Raw genomic sequence first — 13,561 nt, 5'->3', positions numbered from 1 at the left:
GAACTACAGATGGGGATCGGCAATAAGTGGCGGATAATTTGTCACGTTAGACAATATCCACCTCAGGTATACAAGGTACCCTTGGATGAAGTAACCCATGACTGTCGACAAGGATCCTTCTATCAAGGTGGGTCGACTACCTCCTTTGACTAAGTAGACCAGGGTCCACGATGGCCCGGAACGACGGAACCATGGGATCTTGATCGGTTTCATCATCCATTTCCCCACCATCCGCTTTAAGTGCAAGATGGTGAAATTTCTAGCAAGAGCATGGTTTGGATTACAATGAAACCTTTAGTCCCGTAGCAATATTTCCTACCATTCGTATTCTTTTACAATTGCAGTGACAAATCGATGGCCAATCCTATAATTAGATGTCTCTAATGCCTTTCTTCATGGACCTCTTCATGAAGTTGTCTATATAAAGTAACCATCGGGTTTCATCGACAAACAATTTCCAAATTATGTTTGTCTCTTAAAAAAGGCCATTCCACTGAAGGGAATTCTACCATTAATATTGATCTGAACAAGAAGATGAAGCCGGAATACGATTCAAGTAAAGTTAAGTAGAAGAAAGTTATTAAGTATGAAGTTAATTATGATGCAATGCAGGAAACATATTATCCTTGTTTAATTTTATTCTCTTTGAGCATGCAGGAAACATAGTGACAAGAAAGAGGATAATGATGATCATGACTAGGGTTGCAAACGAACCAAGCGTTCAACAAGCTGCTCGTGCCTCGGCTCGATAAGGGCTCGTTTATGTTCGTTTAATAAGATAAATAAACGAGTTTGAACTCTCTTGATAAATACTCGATAGGTAAATGAACAAGCTTGAATAGTGTGTCATTCAGTAATTTATGTTCACAAACAACCTCGCTTAGAAGTTCGATTAGAGCTCGACTAAGAAGTTCTATTAGAGCTCAATTAAAATTTAAAAAATAAATATCATTAAATCTACTAATTTAATATTTTTAATTTTAACCATTTTCATTAGCCATATTTTTAAATTTTATTTTTACTAATCTAACTAATTATAAATATTTTATTAAATCTTCTACTAAAAATTGTATTTAAATTCCTTTAGTCCCGCCCCCATTTATAAAAATTTTATTAAACTCTCTCTCTCTCTCTCTCTCTCTCTCTCTCTCTCTCTATATATATATATATATATATATAGCTTGCCTTTCTCTCTCCTCTGTGGTGTGAAAAAATTTTTTAAAAAAAATTGTAGGACATTTTGTCCAACACTGCCCTGGAGTTAAATAATTATGCTATATAAAAACAAATTCATCTTGTGCCTTGATGAAAAGCACGAGCGGGGTGGGTTGTATGGGCGGAACGCTTAATGAGCTCGCTCAGTTGGTTTAATGAGCCGTTTGACAAGCCCAAAATTAAATGAGCTCGAACTGAACACGAACTGAGTTCGAACGTAAATTTTTTAAATGAGCTCGAGCTCGAACAGGTGTTCGAGTGGCTTGACGAGATTCGAGCCGAGCTTTTGACAAACGAGCATGAACTTGAACAGGCCAAAGCTCAGCTCGTTTGCAGCCCTAATCATGACGATAGCATAGCTCGGGTCGGTATCGCTAATTTATTTAATGCCTTGATTTGATACTCTAAGAAAATAATTCTGATAAAGGAAGCACTTTAACAAGCTGACTAAGGCATCGTTTGGGACGAATCATTGAAGAAAAATTTCTTGAGCCAGCTCATGAAAAACAGGATTTTGAAAGAACACCCTTATTTATTAGATTGGAGACAGCTTAGACAAGTGAGCATTGAATATTGAAAAGGTCATTTTCACTTGATCAGTTATCAACCAATTGCTCCAGAGATTGGTAATAAACACAAAGAGCCTATTAGGCATTCTGTGGACCAAGAAAAAAACACAGTAGAAGTCTAGTGGGCATGGCATTACATGTGTCCTCACTTAAAGCATGAATTCCAAGTTGAGACAAGCAATGGAGAACAATTAGTTTCCCTTCCTGCTCCTAATGGTTCTTCAACATCTTTTGTTCAAGATCCTACTCGTGGTTCTTTAATGGAGTATGCTTCCAATTTTGGACAGGGATTATTTGTATCCAAGTTTTGTTGTAAGCTTTATTTGTGTTGGCTTGTGAAGGGGGAATATGAAATTTCTCCTAAAAAAAAAAAAAAAAAAATTCAAGAAAAAGAAAAGAAAAAAAAAACAAAAGAAACAAAAAAAAATATTAGTATGCATTTCACGTGCCCTCCACTGGTCGCCAAGGTATAACCTCCCAAACATGAAAAAATCCGTTTCGGCAAATAAATGATATTGGACTTAAACTTTAATTAAAACCTAATTTTTAAAATGAAACTCGTGAATCATAAAGTGACTCAATCAAAGACAAATAAATAAGGAGACTCATGTATGAGTTAGTTATAAATTTTGGCATGAAATTTTTGAACGATTAGCTTGTAATGATCATCTCAATTGGGATGCAAATGAATGAATATATCAAAATTGTCATTCCAAGATAAAGATTTTACAAATATATTTTGTTTCAAGAAACAAAAAATATGGGAGATGTGGCTTGATCACAAAGCCATGATATGGGGCTTTTGAATCATGATGAATGACATGTAGCTTTGCAAAGTAACAACATTAATCATACAAGCAAATACATGTGATATTTGCAATAATAGATTTGTGATCGATATAATCATACAAGCAAGCGGGTGAAAATAAATTCTCAATATATGCAAATGAACAAGTAACAATTCAAAGCTCTCTTCAACAAGCATCATTGTAGAGTGATGATATGAAACTCCCACTCATGAATAACAATTAATAGGGAGCCAACAAATGGTGCAAACAGAACTTGTTGGTTGCAAGAAATGCTACGAGATTCTCAACTCATCCATGAACTAAATCCCTCAATGGACATTGCAAATTTTTATGTCAATAGTGGTGATCGACGAGCAACCTTTATCCCATTCATATTTATTGGGGAGGTATGATGATGGGAGCAAATATATTGATGCTCTTATAAGCAAAGAACAAAAAGAGCGGAAGGGCTAATTATTTGATTATAAAGCCATAGTGTGAGCTTTTGAACCATACCAAATAACTCATAGCATTGGATCTAATTCATCCTTAAGCAACATTCAATGAGAATTACAAGACATGTGGCAATATACCTACGATCAATAGAATGGAATTTCCTACAAATGTTCAAAACATTCATGCTAAATGGGAGGAAGGTATCGAAGGGGCAATAATCATTGGGAGCATTCTGAAGCCATTTTCAAGGATGAGAGAACCATGATGCGTACAACAATCCACATATAAATAATAATGAAAAGGTATGTAGAGTGTAGAAAATGCACACTAGTTGTGGTGGCATTTCCATGGTAGATGTTGAGTGACATATGGATGAAGAATATTGAAAGCTATGAACTACAGATGGGGATCGGCAATAAGTGGCGGATAATTTGTCACCTTAGACAATATCCACCTTAGGTCTACAAGGTACCCTTGGATGAAGCAACCCATGACTGCCGACAAGGATCCTTCTATCAAGGTGGGTCGACTACCTCCTCTGACTAAGTATACCAGGGTCCACGATGGCCCGGAACGACGGAACCATGGGATCTTGATCGGGTTCATCATCCATTCCCCCACCATCCGCTTTAAGTGCAAGATGGTGAAATTTCTAGCAAGAGTATGGTTTGGATTACAATGAAACCTTTAGTCCCGTAGCAATATTTCCTACCATTCGTATTCTTTTACAATTGCAGTGACAAATCGATGGCCAATCCTATAATTAGATGTCTCTAATGTCTTCCTTCATGGACCTCTTCAAGAAGTTGTCTATATAAAGCAACCATCGGGTTTCATCGACAAACAATTTCCAAATTATATTTGTCTCTTAAAAAAGGCCATTCGACTGAAGGGAATTCTACCATTAATGTTGATCTGAACAAGAAGATGAAGCCGGAATACGATTCAAGTAAAGTTAAGTAGAAGAAAGTTATTAAGTATGAAGTTAATTATGATGCAATGCAGAAAACATATTATCCTTGTTTAATTTTATTATGTTTGAGCATGCAGGAAACATAGTGACAAGAAAGAGGATAATGATGATCATGACTAGGGTTGCAAACGAATCAAGCGTTCAACGAGCTGCTCGTGCCTCGGCTCGATAAGGGCTCGTTTATGTTCGTTTAATAAGATAAATAAACGAGTTTGAACTCTCTTGATAAATACTCGATAGGTAAATGAACAAGCTTGATAGTGTGTCATTCAGTAATTTATGTTCACAAACAACCTCGCTTAGAAGTTCGATTAGAGCTCGACTAAGAAGTTCTATTAGAGCTCAATTAAAATTTAAAAAATAAATATCATTAAATCTACTAATTTAATAATTTATTTTTACTAATTTAATATTTTTAATTTTAACCATTTTCATTAGACATATTTTTAACTTTTATTTTTACTAATCTAACTAATTATAAATATTTTATTAAATCTTCTACTAAAAATTGTATTTAAATTCCTTTAGTCCCGCCCCCATTTATAAAAAATTTATTAAACTCTCTCTCTCTCTCTCTCTCTCTCTCTCTCTCTCTCTATATATATATATATAGCTTGCCTTTCTCTCTCCTCTGTGGTGTCAAAAAATTTTAAAAAAAATTTGTAGGACATTTTGTCCAACACTGTGTGGAGTTAAATAATTATGCTATATAAAAACAAATTCATCTTGTGCCTTGATGAAAAGCACGAGCGGGGTGGGTTGTATGGGCGGAACGCTTAATGAGCTCGCTCAGTTGGTTTAATGAGCCGCTTGACAAGCCCGAAATTAAACGAGCTCGAACTGAACACGAACTAAGCTCGAACGTAAATTTTTTAAATGAGCTTGAGCTCGAACAGGTGTTCGAGAGGCTTGACAAGATTCGAGCCGAGCTTGAGCTCGTTTTTGACAAACGAGCATGAACTTGAACAGGCCAAAGCTCAGCTCGTTTGCAGCCCTAATCATGACGATAGCATAGCTCGGGTCGGTATCGCTAATTTATTTAATGCCTTGATTTGATACTCTAAGAAAATAATTCTGATAAAGGAAGCACTGTAACAAGCTGACTAAGGCATCGTTTGGGACGACTTTTTTTTTTTTGCTTCTTAAAATAGAATTTTAATACAAAAATTAAAATTTATTATAGTTTATATATCATAAACATTAGCATTGACAATAAACTTTATTTTTTAATACTTGACCAAATAGGGAATAATTAGAATTATTCATTTGTGATAATATTTATAGTAAAAAATCTATCATATTTATTCATGTAATATATCCTTATTATTGAGGATATTCTATTTCAATGCATTTCCATTATTATTTTATTCTCTTGCCTTTATATAGACACAAAATCATTCGAACAAAAATATAGCATTTTAGAATATCTAATATTGTAAGAAATAAGATAATTCTTGTGGGAGAACAAGTTGGATGTTGCCACAACCATGTATCCATGCATATTGCATGAAATAAATGCCCACAATTTAGTAAAAACAACCTCAATTGCTTATCCTCTCCTTCCTCATCATCATAGCCGACAAGGCTCACTGACGATCGACACACCGGCCAAGTTGGAGATTACCCCAACCATTGATCCACACATATTGCATGAAATAAATGCCCACACCACCGTAAAAGCCTTAATATGCCTTATCCTCCCTTTCCTCATCTTCATAGTCGACATGGCATTTACGTTATGAGGCTGTAATAGAAATTCATTGGCTTTCAATTAATCTTTTGCTGTATTACGCTAAATGAGATTTGACGTAATATCAACTGTAGTCGGGATTAAATTTGCGTCATTATTAATCGAAAGGCTGTTATAAATAATTAAATGAAAGGTTGTAACTGGAATACATTAACAAAAAGGTTGTAACTGGAATACAGTTTGGTTTGCTTTCCTTATTAACATCAAATGATATAAAAAGCAATATGAAAGAAAGAAAATATTAATACAATTGGTCATAAAATAACCCATTCTATTTCTAAACAAAGGAAGTCCTCATCTTCAACTAGAATCACAAAAGAATAAGATCTAGTCGAACAACTTAAATGCTCACAATCAATTTGAAAGAAAGAAAATATTAATACAATTGGCCCATTCTATTTCCAAACAAAGGAATTCCTCATCTTCAACTTGAACCACAAAAGAATTAGATCTAGTCGAACAACTTAAATGCTCACAATCAATTTGAAAGAAAGAAAATATTAATACAATTGTCCATAAAATAACCCATTCTATTTCCAAACAAAGGAAGTCCTCATCTTCAACTAAAACCACAGAAGAATTAGATCTAGTCAAACAACTTAAATGCTCACAATCGGGTAAAAGTTTCAATGGCTTATCCTCCCCTTCCTCCTAATCATAGTCGACAAGGCATCTCGAGTAGCAGTCGGCGGTGGCCGCCCACAAATCCTAATGTTTGACTTGGCGTAGGTGAGGTTAAGCCAAGTTGGGAGGTTACCCCAACCATGGATCCACACACATGGCATGAAATAAATGACCGCAATCCCGTAAAAGCCTTAGTATGCCTTATCCTACCCTTCCTCATCTTCATAGTGGACAAGGCATATCGAGCATTACATGATTGGAGCATTACATGAGTGGAAATGCTGTAATAAAATAGTTAATAATGTCCCAAAAAAAAAAGTTAATAATTAATGCAATGCAGTTATGAACTGTCCAGTAGTATTAACAGCTATGGGGAGAGAGAGAGAGAGACTCACTTAGGTGGCACGGCCGCGGAAGCGAAGAAGACGTAGGCTGAAATTTTTTTCTCTGCATAAGATATGAAATAGAATGAAGCTATCATTTAGTTCTTGATAGAGTTAAAAGTGACAAGAGATAAAATTATAAATAATTTGACATATATTTATATAAAGTAAATTTATTTACATTACTCCTAAAGGTGACACTACGCATATCGCTCCAATGAAGCGTTTGAATAAACACTTGTAAAGCACTCGAAAAATACTCATATAACAAACACACATAAAGGAAGAAAATTAAAAATTTATTTTAATACTCAATGTTCAACTATTTTTACATTTTTACACCTCATGATTTTATTTTTTTTTAACGACAAAAAACTTATAACAGCTTACTTGTAGAGAGAGCAGGCAGCGGGAGAGCACCACCTCCACGGGATAAAACACATCATGTCCTTTTAATTATAAATTCTAACACTCAAAGCACTTCTATTTACATATATCGCATCTAAACTTCACTTTTTACTGTTATACCACCTAAAAGCCCTAACCAAGGCTTTTAAAACCGGACCAGACCGGCCGGTTCAACCGGTTGAACCGTGAACCGGCAGGCCGGCCAGTCACGGTTCAAACTAAAACCTATTTCGCTAAAAACCGGCTCCGAACCGCTCGAACCGGCGGTTCAAGCGGCGAACCGATTCCAGTTTCCTTTAACCGGTCTGTTCGCTAAAAAAAAATGGATGGATGGGATGTGTTATGTGTGGACAGCGGAGCCTTCGTATTCGTCGTGTGGCATTGCAAGGCGAAAACAAAAACCGAAAACCCTATTCTTCTCGCGCGGCTGGCATTCTCCGCCTCCTTCGTCTTCTCCGCCTCCATCATCTTCTTCTCCGCCTCCGGCATCTCTTCTAGTTCGAGAAGCAAAATCGCTTGCAGTGAGTATGCACTATCGACTTTTGTGAGATTGTGGTGACATTTGAGCATTTCAATACCTAAAATCAACTTTTAATTTATGAATTTTGGATTTGTTTTTATAAACGATAGTATACTGTATTACTTATCCTTGGATTGTGTTTCCTTAATCTGTTTTACAGTATTGTTTAGATTTACTAACAGTTTGAATCACAAGGCTATAAATCTTTACACACGATCACTTGTTGCTCCCATCCTTCTCTGTTACTCACGCCATCTGCTTCACACACAAGCAGAAACCAAAATTCCAGCCTCCCCTACTCTTATTCTGCTCGAATGTTGGCGTCAAAACTGTTTGAATGGTTGCTAATGTAGTGTACTGTAAAGAATTTGAATATGTTCAAATTTTTTGTGCGTTGCACCGTGATATGGAGTGTAGCATTTTGGCAACAAGTGGAGTTTAGCATTTTGGCATTTTGTATTTGTCTAATAAAAATTTATATGGTTGAATCCTGTCAAACTATTTGGATTTAAGGATTTACATTTACTGAGGATTTAAGGATCTAATGACTATTTGTGGACCATGAATCAAAAATATGCTGTAATAAAAAAATGTTTTCAAACGATTATGTTTAATTTTTGTTATATATTTTTAAATCATTGTGTCATTATTATAATATTTAAATATAATAAATATTTATTACGTCATCCGGTCCGACCCCGGATTGACCCCGGTCGAACCATCGAACCGATAACCTCTTCTTCTTCTGGTTGTTCATTGATCGGTCCGGTTTTCAAAGCCTTGGCCCTAACACTCACCAACTACTACACTCTTTGCTCCCGTTAAATGAGCATCACCAAACTACTTAGCCTTCCGCGACTTTCCCTTGCTCGGTCGGATCTCATTTTTCTCGGCCAGATATTTTCTTCCTCCATTTCAAAGAGAGAGATTTCTGGTGTATCATTCACTAAATCTGAGTTAAATCCATCCCAAACTTATAAGTGGAAGAAGAGGGTGTGACTGTGTAAAAAGTTTTCTGGAACTTAAAATACCAGGATTTTTTATTAGTGAATAAGAAGATTGGGGAACAAGAGGAGACCATAGCTTGGTATTTCATCACTTACCTTCCAGCTTTCTTAGATGCTTTATATCTATCCAAATGGCCGTTGTGTTCACCCTCAAGAATTGCTCGAACGGTTCAAAAAGCAAAAAATGTCTCCGCATACAGTAAATACCATTCTTCATATAAAAAAAAAAAAAAATAGAATGAACCCAAATCTATTTATAACACAAGAAAACGTCGCCTGCCATGTTTCGCAAAAAAGGGTTTAGGGTTGGTCCAATAGAAGAGATAGAAGGGAGCTGCTTACCTGCTCTGTTTCGCAAAAAGGGGGAGCTGCGTCGGTCCGATTTTCAGATTATCGCAAAAAAGGGAGCTGCGTTGGTCCGATGGAAGAGATAGAAGGGAGCGGCTTACCTGCTCTGTTTCGCAAAAAGGGGGAGCTGCGTCGCAGCAAGAAGAGGTTTTGACGGGAACGACGAGCAATAACAGTGGTATTTTATTCATCTTTTATTTTTTCCTTTTGTAGAGACCTTACCAGTGGCGGAGCCAGAAAATTTTTTGAGGGGGGGCCTAAATTATTTTATTACAATTTTCTCTCAACTTTTTTCATCCGGGCTTGGGACCGTCAAAGGCAGTTTTAATTTTTTTTTTTAATAAACTACTAAATATAAAATAAAGTACACTTACAATTTATACATTCTGTTCTTCATATTTTGAAATAACAGAATGATAAATCAAACTACCTAAAACATATATAACTCAAATACTATAAGTTGATCTAAATAAAAAACTTAAACTAAAGCATTATAAAACATACTAATATACTATAATGAAAGACTATAATGAGTTTTTTTTTTTTACCTAAACAGAAAACTAAATTTAAACTAAAACATTCAAAAATAGTTGGCATGCAAAGAAATTTTCATTTTTTTACCTAAACAGCAAACTAAAGCTTAAAAATTAAAAACAAAATCTATGAAATGATACAAAACAAAATAAAAGAAAATGTGAAGAGATTTTTTGAGAGGTACTCACCTTCAACACTGCAGCTGCGTTGAAGAACTGAAGAGATAAGAACAGTTCAGCTGCGTTGAAGAATGCGAGTGAAATGATACACAACAATGAAATTGCTGCGTTGAAAAACTGAAGAAGGGAGATCAAAACCGAGAGAAGATAATCAACCATAAAATAATTCATAACACTTAAGCTAGAAGATACAAAATGATTTTTTTTTGCTGCGTTGAAGACTTGAAGTTACCTTCGGGCTTCGGCTGCGTTGAAGAATTGAAGATGGGAGATCGAGACCGAGAGAATGTCTTAAATGGGCTGCCCGCTGCCGACTGGACGACCCTTTGGAGAAAACTGCTGCGTCGCGCTGGATGGAGAAGCGATCGACTTCAACGGCTCGACGGAAAGGCTTCCTTCTCCCGTTCTCCGCGCGGAACCTGAACAGGCGGAACAGCTGTGTGAATAGGCGAATGGCATAAATTTAGGGAAAAAAATGTTGAACCGGCCAAATAAACCGAACGAAATGCAGGTATTCGAATTTTTTTTTTTTTTTTGGCGGAGGGCCCCATGTAACTCCGCCGTTGGACTTTACCTGAACCTGCCGCGCCTCCAGACAAAAGCATCCTCGTCATCGGGCGGCAGGTAAAATGAATTGTCAATGCAGGTGGGGCCCACGACTGGAACGCCACTATGCAAGTTAAACCATATGGCTTCTCAAAATAGTAAGAAAATAGTATTTTGGAAAAGTGTGCAGCACATTCAAACGGCAAAAAAAAAATCTGTTGTTTCAAAACAAAAAATACACAGGGAACAACGGGCAAACAAACCAAGCCTTAGATAAATAGTTTCCGATCACTTAGAATGAGTTATCATTCTTATGAGTTCTAGTTTTCAGATTGAACATTTCATCATTCTTAAAATTCTGAATTGCTCTGATTAGGAGCCTTCCCCGTAGTGACATAGTCATCCTCTTCATGTCTCATTCTTCCAAACCAAAGTCTTCCTACTTCGCTAAGGCTTGGTTTGTTTGCCCGTTCCCTATGCTTTTTTCGTTCAAAACGATAATTTTTTTTTTGCCGTTTGAATGTGCCGCACACTTTTTCCAAAACACCATTTCCTTACTATTTTGAGAAGCGATATGGTTTAGCTTTTTCCGTTTAAAAACTCCATTTCCTCTAATGATGTTTTTGAAACGGAGAAGTTCAAAAAAACCAAACGAAGCCTAAGAGAGCTAGATCCGAAGAGGCATAAAGAGCGGAGTTATCAGTTGGAAAATCAAGGTTGGCAGTGGAGGAGGAGGGAATGCCAGAGGGTGGAGGTGTGTCTTGTTGGATTAACAGCTGATTAGAAGGCCCAACTATGATTTGAGAATCAATGGGGCGGGCAAGATGAGGTCTGATATTGCTTTGACCTCTGGCATGAGGGGCATGTGGAACTCTACTCCGACGTCTTCCTCTGGTAGTTTGAACCACAACTGGCTGTGAAGGAGGATTGGACAGACTGGTAGCTGAAGTATGAACTAAAGAGTCACAGTGAAAGCAAGGTATAGGCCTCCATTCATATTATATTTTGAAATTAATAATCTCATACTCAACAGAAATGGAAATAGAATCAAGATAGTTGAATTTAATGTTCACCTGAACACATACCCGAGTAAAGGATAATCATGTTTTTTGAGTTGTGCGAGTGTCGACGGCCAACAGAATGCCAACCTTACTTACTATCTTGAAAATACCTTCAGAATTCCAACAATAAAGTGGCAAATGAAGAATCTTAAACCATATGGGAAATGACGTAAGATTCTCCCTTTAGGGTCAGAAACATGGCAACCATTTTTGGAGGCTAAAGGATTTACTTAGAAGAAACCACACTCCTCTAGACCAAACCATCTCAAAGCCTACGGGAGAGTAGAACTTTAAAAGAAAAAATTCCATCACTAAGATTATAATGCTGTAAAATACTTTGGAGCTTCCAAGCCTTAGGAATAGCAGCAAGCAACGCCTCAAAGTAAGGCCTCCTATCTACCGAGTATCCAACCAGAGATAGACTCCATTCCTCCGAAGCAGCATCTGTCTTCACTTTAGGAAAAATAATCTCCTCTTTTAGGGTGTACATAAGAGAGATGGGGAGTAGGTGGTTGTTGATTAGGAGCAGTCAGACTCAAATAAGAAAGAGAAGAAAATAGAAGCTTGTGTCCTTTAAAGGGTTTGTTTTTCTTTCAACTATTCAGAAAGCTCAGTTTAATAAGAATAACAGCGCATATACCTTTCACTCGAAGAAATGAGTAAGGACAATTCATCAATAGATCTCTCTTTAAGGAATTGAGTTTCCTTGATTTCATAAAATTAGCTATGAAAAATAAAGAAACAGAGTGAGATGAAGAGGTAGGTGAAATAATGGAAATTATACTATTTTTTTATTATTCGATAACAGAGAGTTCACGGGCCTAATTTTTTTACCCATATTTATAAGTGGGATGGAGTCAAGATAAAAGTTATATTAAAATTAAATATATGTGACAAATTATGACTTAAAAAAGATCAGATAAAAATATTCTAATAATATATTTTTAAGTAGATTCAACATATTAAAAATTTACAAATAAGAGGTGGACTCGCAGGAAGTCACCGGCAATTTTATCCAGCCTGGCCATATTGAACCGGTGATTGAGTTTCTTATAATTGTTCTTCATTCATGTTCATTCATGAGCGAGTATACCAAGGAGTTCGCCATCGTCCAACAACTTAAGTGAATTGGTCATGACGACTATTCTAGTATCGGTACTGACTTGACCGGAACCCCCTAGACGATTTTGTTTGGGTGTACGCCTAAAGGAAGACCTCACGCTTATAACACGACGAAAGAAAACCCCCAACTTATTTCCCCTGCTCTGCGACAACCCATCGATCGGTGCCCTAGTGTTAGTGCACATACAAATGAGGCAACCAAATGCTTGTGGACCACATGTTGTAACCGTTTGAGCACACTCCACATTCTCTGCTTTTGTCAGCCTGGCACACAACGACCTCACGCTTTAATTTCTTTCGATTTGTTTATAATTTAGTTAAATGATTTAGTTTAATTTATTATGTTAATGTTAAACTCGAGAAAATTAAATTATTTTTTTCTTATTTATTTTAATCTTTATAACTTGGACGTGTTTATAAATCTAACATATTTATCTTCAAATAGTTTTGTTTATTTATAAATTTTTTCTGATGCCACGCATACAAATTTATATTCTTGATTTTTTTAATCCAATTAAAATAAAATTTAATTGTTAATTTCAAATTTTATTTTAATTAAATTTCTTTTGATCAAATTTGACATCTATTATGTTAATTAATTTTCATTATAATGATTTTCTTTAAGAGTAATGTTAGTTTGACATTAGAAAAAAACTATTAGCCGATAAATATTTTAAATTTATAAACACTTCATAAAGAAGAAAAAAAATTAGTTTTCTCGAGTATACCATTATTACTGCAAGTTAAACGAAATCATCTAACTAAAATTTCAACAAATCGAAAAGAAATTTAAATATATATATAACAGATAACAATAATATCGAATTTAATTTTATTTAAATATATGATATTTGATTTATTTGTTTGTATATAAATATATGATAAACTTTTATAAGAATTTTTATATTAAGTAAATATACAAATTTTTATAAGGTTACATTATATTTATTATAATTAGAAACCTCGCCGTCCATTAAATTAGGCAAAGATTTGAATTTGAAAAGTTATTCTAATCGTACAGTACGATAATGATCGTACTGTACGATGTTTAAAATATTGCCTAATTTAATCCGCTGAA

At 35.5% G+C, this 13,561-nt stretch overlaps 1 long non-coding RNA gene across 1 annotated transcript; it reads right to left on the bottom strand.

The window, feature by feature from the left end:
• Positions 1–6,349: 6,349 nt before the first annotated feature.
• On the bottom strand, positions 6,350–10,169 carry LOC110093606. The gene is made up of 4 exons (XR_002302736.2): positions 9,987–10,169; positions 9,764–9,871; positions 6,771–6,822; positions 6,350–6,656 (listed from the first exon to the last, which is right to left on the bottom strand). It is a non-coding gene; the product is annotated as an uncharacterized LOC110093606 (long non-coding RNA).
• Between the last annotated feature and the right edge of the window lie 3,392 nt (positions 10,170–13,561).

This window comes from Dendrobium catenatum, unplaced genomic scaffold (assembly GCF_001605985.2).
Source record: "Dendrobium catenatum unplaced genomic scaffold, ASM160598v2 fragScaff_scaffold_211, whole genome shotgun sequence".
Lineage (NCBI taxonomy): Eukaryota > Viridiplantae > Streptophyta > Magnoliopsida > Asparagales > Orchidaceae > Dendrobium > Dendrobium catenatum.
This window is presented reverse-complemented; position numbering and strand designations above follow the sequence as displayed.